Raw genomic sequence first — 10,702 nt, 5'->3', positions numbered from 1 at the left:
GATTTTGGATTTCATTGCCCAACCTATGAACTAATTATCTTTGGGTTGGGATAATTTGGGTAATATTGAATTATCTATAATGCCCATGATATGATTTTGATTAGAATTACTGTTTCATTCAATTTATGTTTATTTTGAATGCATGCATGCAAGCTTTAGACATAGTTGATTGCATGTTATGTTCTTAGATGGATTTGAATCTGAAAGGATTAAATACATCAGATGATTAATCGATTGACATAGGCAAGTATTCGAATGAATAATTGCAGCGCTCTAGACATAAAAGTTGCGATCTGTACAGGTGAAGAACGTTAGTGTGGTTATCATTCGTGAGTCTTGTTGACATGCATACGCTCAAGATAATAACTAGAGTCTGAATTTCGAAAGTAGGCTACAGTAGTAATTCTTTGGGTAGTAGTTAGTCAAAATTTTTCCATGGCATTATTATGTTATGAAAATATTCCCTGAGTAATTGCAGCCTTTATCATTCAACAACAGAAATACTCTCTACTTATTCTTTGTGAATGGCCACGACATTTAGATTGCCTTGTCATTTCTTTATAGTTATAATTGATATTATTAGTTCATTCATTAATTCCCTTTATCAATTTATACTCTGTTTCTTTTGCACTGTTTAATTAGTTAAATCTACAATAATACTTTACCAATTGTAATCAATTTTTGATCCCTGTGGAGATAATACTCACTCATCATTATATTACTTGAATCGACGTGTACACTTTCACATTTACATTATATATTTACACGCAAAAAATTTTTGGCGCCGTTGTCAAAGATTGACAACATTGGTGAAAATTGGTTTGTTATTATTTGTTTAATTTCTGTTAGTTTAGTTTAATTAGTTGTTTTGATTTTTTTTTCAAGTCTGTGCTAGTGCACGCATAGAAATATTCTAGAGAATACAGAGTACTGTTGTGATCAAGAGATTGAGAAAACCTTAAGGCGAAGGAGAAAAGAGTTTCGAGAGATGAAAAGAATTAGAAATGATCAGGTTAGAGAAGAGCCACTACATCAGGAAAGAAAGGATGCTGATATTCCTCGAATTGTGGACGACAGAGACAAACCCATCAAAAGAACATGTAGTGCCAATCTTAGATGATTTAAATCTAGGAATTGTCAGACTGCATATTCAAGCTCCGCATTTTGAATTAAAGCTAGTAATGTTTCAAATGCTGCAAACTATGGGAAAATTTAAGGGGTTGCCTACTGAGGATCCAAGTTTGAACTTACGTCTATTTCTAGAAGCCTGTGATTCATTCAAGCAGCAATGTGTTTGGAAACACAAAAATATATAGGCTTTTTCAGCACCTTTTGAGCTTTAATTCATCCAGTTTCGTAGTAAATTTTTTTGGAATTCATACTTCAATTATAAAATAATTAATTTGTTCTTAAATTATTAACATATTGAATTTTAATTATTTTATAATAAAATTTCACAAATTTGGTTTATTTTTTATAGTTTCGCACAAAAGGTGAAAATTGGCTTGGGAGACACCTCGAAAAGCTTGAACTATTGGGGAATTTTTGCATCGAGTGAACTAATGGAAAGATTAAATATTTTTCCATCCAAGGTCGGTCCAAATGATGATACTTTTATATACTTTATATTTAATTTCTATCCAAGTTAAATTGGGTTAAAAATTAATATAAAGTCTAAAGGAGAAGTGTGCTAAGCATTGAAAACCAACCTAATAAGCTAGCCTAATAAACTAATTTAGCTTATTAAATTACTTGCAAAATAGCCCTAAAGTTTCCTTAAAATCCTATTCAAACCGCTCTACTTTCTGTGCATTTGAAGATTTGCCCCAAGCTAAATTTAACAAAGTTTGAGTTTCAAACTTTGCTACATGTGTGGTCGTGTAATATCCCTAAACTGAGTCTAGTAGTTTTGGGTATATTTTTCGGGTTCCGAGTGTGAATTTCGAAATTTATCGGGTTAATAGTAATTTTTTAAATTAATTTTAGGAGGTCAATTTCATATAAAATCGATTAAACAATAATCTGGAAAATTTTTTTTGGAAAATTAATTTTAAAGTAATTAAATAATTATTAGTGAAAATAATTAATTTGGGTTGAAAAAGAATTTTAAAATAATTTTTATTGGGGGTTAATTTGAGTTAAATTTAAATATTTAATTAAATTGGATTTAATTTTAAAATAAGAGAAATTTTGGAGTATTTATTTGGAAAATAAACTTTTAAATTTGAAAATTTGGAGGGAAATGATCAATTGGTAAAGTAAGGGAAATGAGGGAGTGATCATTTGGCAAATTTCCCAATTTTTAAATTTCTAGTGGGTTGTTTCAATTTTAAACCCAAAATGCGTCTAGCTTACTTTTCACATCATTTACATCAGATTAGATGGCTATAAAATTCATTTTCTTTGCATGGTTTTAAAGATCTATCACCAGAGAATAGATTTAACAAATTTCCTTATCAAAATACTCTCTATTTTCACCCGAAATTATTCACAAAAGTAACAAAAAATATTTTGAAATTTCTCAAGATTCTTGAATCAATATTTTCAATTAAAGACAATTTTTATTTCTAAACATATTTTTATGATAATTAGAAGCATATTTGCATGATTTGAGCGATAATTATATGATTTTTTTATCAATGTTATCTTGTTCAAAAGTTTAAGGTGCTTTAATGTGGATCTTGAATTTTGCGAGGACATCCATAAATCAATGGATGTTCTAACTCAAAATGCCTCTATTAGAAGGTTTTTGATCTTATTTATACAGATTAAACATGTTCTGTAAGGTAATTTAAAGAAATTCGAATTTCATCATCTTCATGAACTGATTTTTTAGATTTTTGTGAAATTGATTTAAATGTGAAATTGAAGCTGAGTATATGTTTATTTGGTCTAGTATTGATGTTTGGAAGTGATTAGGAGGTCTGGAGTGATTGATTTTTTGAGGAATCGATTTTTCGACTTGATGATACAAATCCGGTAAGGTAACTTTAATAGAGAATTTTGTGTAGCCTAGTTGATGAAAATTTGTGTTTATTATATCTTTTGAAATGTGGTAATATCTATCTTATCTCTGTTGAAGCTCTGAATCTTGAAGAGGATCGAGTTAATTGAAATTGAAGCTTGGATTTGCTTGGTTGATCACTTGGTTATGGTTAAGTTAGTTTTGTGGTGAGTGTTATTAAAGGGCGTTTTGGTATATTAACCCTCACTTATGCTTAATTGGATGATTAATTACTGATGGCAAATATTTAATTGAGTTTTGGTTGGTTAATTTTGCAAGATTATTGATATATGTTTAAGTGATGAATTTTTTTTAAGTGTTGGTAAGTGAGCATCTAGTGATTTTATGTGCTTGATTTGATAGATTACAATGGTGAACTAAGCAAGCATGCTGGAGTTTTTGGTTCATGGTATGTTTATAATTGATAAATGAACATTGATAATAGGTAATTGGTATGCTAGATTTATTTTGATGTTAAAATGGCTATGTTACATGATTCACATATGCATTTTTGCACTTTAAATTGAGCATATTATTGACTGAAATTATGTTATGATTGATTGGTTATATTGACATTATAGTATGGTGGATCCATTGGATATAGTTGGCATGCCATAGGATTTGTGAGTACTTACCATATTGATATGTTATTTGTGAGCAATGAGGCTCTAGGTGGACAAATTTAGAGTAAATAAGGGAGTGTTGAGCTTGTGTCTCCACTCAATGGGACTGATTTAAGGCGATATAAGGGAGTGTGTGGCCTCGACCTGCTTAATCTAGGAATGATTCTGATCCTGATTGGGAGTAAGGAGATTTATTTATCCTATGTGTGATCACCCGATTAAGCTATGATTGTATATGCCAATATAAATGCATGAAATGTTATATGCTAAATTGATGATTATGTGCCATGATTAATTACGATTTATGATACATGGTTGAGCATATGACATTGAACTATTATGGATTGATATTGTGATTGAAAATTTGTATCTGATTGGTTTCAATTTAAGCATGATTTGGGTGCTAATTTACTTGTCATTTTATTAACATTCACTGAGTTTTTTAAGCTCACACCCTCACATTCGTGCAGTTAACCGGTGAGATTGAGGAGCTAAAGAGTTGAGCAAGAGAGTTCCAAGAGATTAAGGCTCGGTAGAGATTTAGTTACACGTTTTAGAAATGTTAATCAGGCATTGTGGAACTTCCAGGACTTAGTTTAATTTTGGTTGTAATTGAACTTAGACATTGGACACTTTTAATTTTGGATGATTTTATAATATCATATATGCGTGTTTGAGTTTGATTATTGAATAATTTACGGTGTATTGTTGCTTGATACATGGTGATTGATAACATAGTCTGTGAAGCATGATGTTTACACTAACCATTGTTTAAATAAAGCTTCCATGGAGTGGTTTACTAATGGTTTCCACTTGTTTGAATTAACGGGTGGGTGATATGCATGAAATTAAATGTTTAATTCTATTTAATTGAGGCTTAATTGGTGTAAATAAATTCAATTGAAAGTATATAAATACGGATGGTATTTAATTGTAGCTAAATCGGGTTTAATTGGCCATTAAAATACTCCAAATCGGGTTTAAAATCAAAATTTTCACAAAAAAAATGCAATGGACTGTTGGGGGGTTGAATTCTGGTCTTTTTAAATTGGTTCTTTAGTTTGTTTAAATTACAAATTAGTCCTATAACTTGATAAGTCTAATTAGAGCCTAAATGACAAGGAAACTTGATAAAATTTTAAGATTAGACTTGTAGTTGATAAAATTTGTTAGAAACGCACTCAATTTAATATTCAGGTATAGTATTGATAGTTTAAAATTGTTATGATTTAGTCCTTAATGATAGAATTTGAATTAGACATAGGAAAAAAACTAGGATTAAGCTGAAATTTTTAAGGCTTACATAAATTGACTAAAAAAGGTTTGGTAAATGTATAGATCTAAATTTGGGTTAGTTTAACCGTAGGTGGTAAAATGACAAAAATGCCCTTAGGTTAAATTACTTATAAAAAGTTTAAATTTGGTTCACAAATTGATTCCTCATTAATAAATAACTAATAAATGGATACGATTGAGGTGTTGTAAGGTTGGGGTGTGTCTTGAAAGCTCGTTAGCAGTAGAGTCACTTAGGTGGCTAATGTAATGCTTGGAATTCGGGTCAGTCCGTCCCAATCGGGTTTGGGGTGTCACGGGCTGGCCAAGGGGAGTGTGTGGTTGCTAATTATTTGCTATTTTTAGCAGCCACCCCCACCTATAAATACCCATCTTCACCTATTCATTCAACACACCTTCATTCACACATATCACTCTCTTTCACTCACTTTCTCTTCTTTATTTTTCCCCTTTTCTTGTCCGTTTCCTTTGCAAATTTTCCTCTTGGAAAAGTCTTCCACCTTCGGTAGCAGCATTCAAGTGCTTATAAAAGCCTCGGTGTAAAAAAATGAGAGGAAAAGGAGAGGAGCAAACTAGTCTAGCTTCGGAGAAACACTAGATTTGATTCTAGTTTCCTATCCTTTTAACTTTTCTTGTTGTTGTTATGAACATGTATACGAATATTTGTTATGTTGTTATTCTATATTTGATTAACATGGCTTAAATTTAATTCATGCTAGGTTGATTGCATTTCGTCTACTTAAGTTATTAAAATCATGTTTGTGTTTTTATAAGTCTTGGTAAATTGTTTGATTAAGTAAAACCACGATTATGCTATATTTGCATTATAATTTTAAGGTACTAATGAATTAATTATTAATTTTATTTAAATTGTAATTAATTGGCACAATATTTAATTAGTGCATGTTTAATCTTTTAAGGTAGCTAAGGGTTAAATAGCGACGGTATTAAACAGTACATTAGCCTTACATAACTTGCAAGATTATTGTGATTAAATTGTTTCAATGTAGGAATATATTGTTACTTCACTTAATCTTTTACTTGCTTATTAAAATTGATTAATTATTTGAATTGGCACAGTAATATGTTCAAGAGATTAGTTAATTTAGTAAGTCTATATGTGCTATAGTTAACATTCCCAAGTTGCTGTGAATTTAGTCGTAACAACATTAACATTGTTTTAGTAATAATAAGTTAAGAAATGTAATTGATCTAACACAATTATATCATATTGATTAAATTTATTTTTCAAAAATCATGCTTTGGAGTTTTTACCTTCTAATTTACTTAGTAAAAATATAGTTTTATTAAACCCTTTTCTTTCAAAACAAAAGATTTTCCTTCACCAAAGTGTTTTTTTTTCATTCCATAAATATTTTCTTACATAGTCCCTGTGGGTACGATAACTCGACATTTACTTGTTACTTTATTACTTGTTGCAATTGTGTATAGTTGCATATTTCCATCATCCTATTGTTCCTGAAGATCCCCTAAGACTGAAGTTATTCCCTTACTCATTGCGAGATCGTGCTACAGCATGGTTAAATGTATTGTTGTCAGGTACGGTGGCACCATGGAATGAACTGTGTCAGAGGTTTCTGCTAAGATATAATCCTCCTTACATGAATGCAAGTTGAGGAATGACATTACATCATTTAGACAATTAGAGGATGAAACAATATATGAAGCATGGGAGCGATTTAAGGAGCTAATGAGAAAATGCCTGATGCATGGTTTCATGCATTGGACATAAATGGAAATGTTTTACAATGGATTGAATGCTCATACAAGAATTGTAACAGCCCGATTTTGGGGATAGTCAGAATAGTGGTCTCGAGACCACAAATCCAAAGTCGGAGAAATTATTTTATTATTAATATAGAGTCATAGCATGTTTATATTAGTGCATGAAAAATTTGGTGAGCTAATTTTAACGTTTGTGAGCCCAATTGCGAAAAATGACTAAATCGCATAAAATGCAAAAGTCCTAATTTGATAGCTAAATGTGTTATTTTATTAGAGAATCAAAATTGGGGATTTTAAAGGGCAATTAGACCCTTTTAAAGGAGCATAGCCGGCCATAGAGTCAAAGAGGAGACAAAATTTTAAAATTTGGTGGGTTAGGTGGTTTATTTTGACCAAAAATTGAAATAGATAAAAGAAGGATGATATCATCCCCTTTCATCTTCTTCCTCCATCGAAATTTTCATCCAACAATTGATTTAAGAGCTTGAAATTTCAGCAACTTTAAGCCTTCACAAGTAAGTGATCCTAATGGCTTTTCTTAAATATTTTTGTACTTTTAGGGCCCTTGATGCACGAGCTTTCAAATGAGGGTACTATTTTGCAAAATGATTAAGAGTCTAGAATTTTTACATGAAAGGATTTGTGATGTTTGCTGAGTTTTTATGGAAGAAAATGAGTCATAGGTGTCTTATAAACAACTTTTGTGAAAGGTGTTAGCATGAAAACACCTAAAAGGACTAATGTGCATAAGTTGTAAAATAGATAATAAATGCATGAAATAGTGGGAATTTGAAGTTTCTATAAGAGTCAAAGAGGTTCGTTTAGTCTTGAGAAATAAAGAAGTTCGATAAAAATCAATTTTTGAGCCTAAGGGTAAAATGGTCATTTTGTCAAGGTATAGGGGCAAAATGGTCATTTTACCAAAGAAGTGAATTTGCGATTGCCTAATTTTATTTAGTGATTAAATAAGTGTATTTTACTATTATAGATTAAGAAATACCGAATTTGAACCTAGACCGAGGGAAATCCAAGCAAATCGACTAAATCGACTAGTCGCCACATTTTGTTATCCGAGGTAAGTTGTATGTAAGTAGAACAACTACTTTGATAATATATGTGTCTGAATTGTATCGAAATTATTATAGCATAAATTGCTTGACTTGTGGAAATGAGAAAATGTGATGAGAGTAGAGATAGTAAAATTCCTGTTGGAACCCTAGGGAAATAAATCGGATATTCATGCCATAACGATGGGATCATTTGTAAGAGCTAGTGTAAGACCATGTCTGGGACATGGCATCGGCATTGAGACGAGTGCTAGTGTAAGACATGTCTAGGACATGCATCAGCCTAGAGACGTAAGCCAGTGTAAGACATGTTTGGGACATGCGTTGGCTACGAGATGATAGTCAGTGTAAGATCATGTCTGGGACATGGCTTCGACTTGAGATATAAGCCAGTGTAAGACCGTGTCTGGGACATGGCATCAGCATCTTACCCCATGTTTGAGGCTATGGTATAACTGATAGCATTCCGAATGGCTCAATGATTCTGATTTCTAGTTAATGAGGAAAGTATAACCGTGTCGTGAGTGATACAGTTACCTATTTGGTATGTATAAAATGTGAGCCACATTATATGCTATATGATGTGTATTGAGTATTGATAAGTAAGTTTTGCTTATGCCCACTTGTGTATTATGATACTTGTCGATGAATGGCAAAGTATTGTTGTATAATTATTTATATGCAACTTACTAAGCTTTATGCTTATTCTTTCTCCTTTCCTTTTTCTTATAATGCCGTCTATCTAGCTCAAGGATCAACAGAAGTTAGAGATATCGACCACACTATCAATCGAAGCATTCGGTATAGTTTGATTTTATATTTTTGAATATGGCATGTATAGGGAACTAGACTTGAGTTTTGTGTTGTTATTAATTTGGCCAAATGTGTTGGCTTGGGATAAATTCCTCATTTTGTATTAAGCCTTGAATGATGGCTAATTGTGACAGCCCAAAATTGACCCTAGTCGGGAAGTGGTTTCGGGACCACAAAACCGAGTCATACTAATAATTAGCCATCATATTTGATGCTTATTATATGTATATATGCATGTGTGAAAATTTCATGCTTGAATTTTGTTAATTGTAAGTGAATTTTATTAAATAGGACTTATGTGAGAAAATTTAGAAATGTGCTAGGCAAATGTGAAGTGGCCTATTAATGCATGTTATGAAAATGATGGGTTTGCATGTCAAATTACCCAAAATTTGAGCTAGTGGCTGGCCATGCTATGGGTGGAAACATGTTGGGAACATGTTGGCTTAGTGTGTTATGTTAGAAAGAATAAATAAAGGGTTAGTAATTAAGTAATGAAAAGAGAGGGGTGATGAAAACAAAGTTGTCTCATCCATCCCCCCCTCCATTTGCCATTTGCCGTAACTAGACAAAGAAAAGAGAAAAAAAAAAGAGTGTGTTCATCTTCCTTACCTTCTTGCAAAGCCGAAACAAAAGGGGAAAGAGGAAAGAATTTGTCTAGGGCATTCGGCTATCTTGGAGGTTAAATAAGGTAGGAGTTCATGTTATTTCTATTGATTTTTATGAGAATCTAGTAGTAGTCAAGCTCTTATTGTAACCCATATGTTGATTTTTCTTTAGTTTTGGTGACAAATTGTGCATACGGTATTATTGGATAAATGCTAAAAGGATGGTGTTTTGATATTTTGGATTGAAATATTAGAAAGGGGAAAATATGAGCTACCTAAATAGATATATGTGAATTTAAAAGATGGTATGAACAAATGTGGAGTTTTGTTAGTTTAGGATTATTCGGCCAAGTGTTTAGGTGGTGGAAATTAAGTGTTAAATGGAATGAAAATGATATTATATGGGGGTATGTATATTCGGCCATATGAGTAAATATATAGATGATGTTAAATTTGATTATGTATAATGGGCCATATAGAGTACACATTGTGATATTAACTTTAATTCTCTATAATTGATCAAGTGGGTGATATTAGTTTATATGGTTGAATTTGATTTATGAATATGTACCTTGAAATAAAATATATCATCGACTATGTTACTTTGGAAGTAAGAATGCATTCGGCCTTGAGACAATTTATAAGTATTAGTTAAGGTTCTAATGTTTTGAACAAGAATGGTTGTAAGATGAAACGAAAATTATTAAAATATATATGAGTAATTAACAAGGGTGGTTGCCGTGTATATAATATTTATGTGTGTTTTATTGAAATATTTATTGGGTTAATTTTAGTAATTGGATCTTAGGTGATCAATAGCCGAATGGCTTAAAGTTAGTAAAAAGCATAAGGTGAATAAAAATAAAATGTTGCCGTATGCTTCTTTTGATATGAAACTATTAATGTTATGGGATATAAATAACTAGCAAGGTAATTAAACTAGTTGATTTATTTATTTAAGCTCAAGAACCTAAAGGAGAGGCGTCCAACAAGGGGAAATCGAAGGTCATCGAGTAGCCGACTTGGAATTATTTTACCCAACATAAAGTAAGTCATTAAGCATATAGTTTGTATTAATTTAAACGGTCATAACATCTATGTAATGATGCTGAATGGAATGATAAATATATATATATATATACATGTATGTATGTGGTGATGAAAGTGTTGAATGAAAAGAAAAGAGGTGAGATGTATTGAGTTGTTGATCTCGGCACTAAGTGTGCGGGTATAAACATTTATGATCATGAGATTGGCGCTAAGTGTGCGGGTTTAAATTGTACAGCACTAAGTGTGCGAGTTTGATTATGTAGCACTAAGTGTGCGAGTTTGATTATATAGCACTAAGTGTGCGAGTTGATTATATAGCACTGAGTGTGCGGACTTAATATATACTTTTGAATCACTATGGACACTAAGTGTGCGACATTATTGAGTTGATCACGGACAGCGGATCGGGTAAGTACCTTGAGTTCGTGATTAATAGGCGCTATGTTTATATTTGAAGTTGAGCTTGGTAAGTTTGAACCTATGTGACAATTATAATTG

General features: G+C 31.7%; 1 non-coding gene across 1 annotated transcript; it reads right to left on the bottom strand.

Moving 5' to 3' along the window:
- Window positions 1-6,550: 6,550 nt before the first annotated feature.
- Window positions 6,551-6,657, bottom strand: LOC121217151 (small nucleolar RNA R71). The gene has a single exon (XR_005913328.1). It is a non-coding gene; the product is annotated as a small nucleolar RNA R71 (small nucleolar RNA).
- Between the last annotated feature and the right edge of the window lie 4,045 nt (window positions 6,658-10,702).

The sequence above is a fragment of the Gossypium hirsutum genome, chromosome A02 (assembly GCF_007990345.1).
Source record: "Gossypium hirsutum isolate 1008001.06 chromosome A02, Gossypium_hirsutum_v2.1, whole genome shotgun sequence".
Lineage (NCBI taxonomy): Eukaryota > Viridiplantae > Streptophyta > Magnoliopsida > Malvales > Malvaceae > Gossypium > Gossypium hirsutum.
This window is presented reverse-complemented; position numbering and strand designations above follow the sequence as displayed.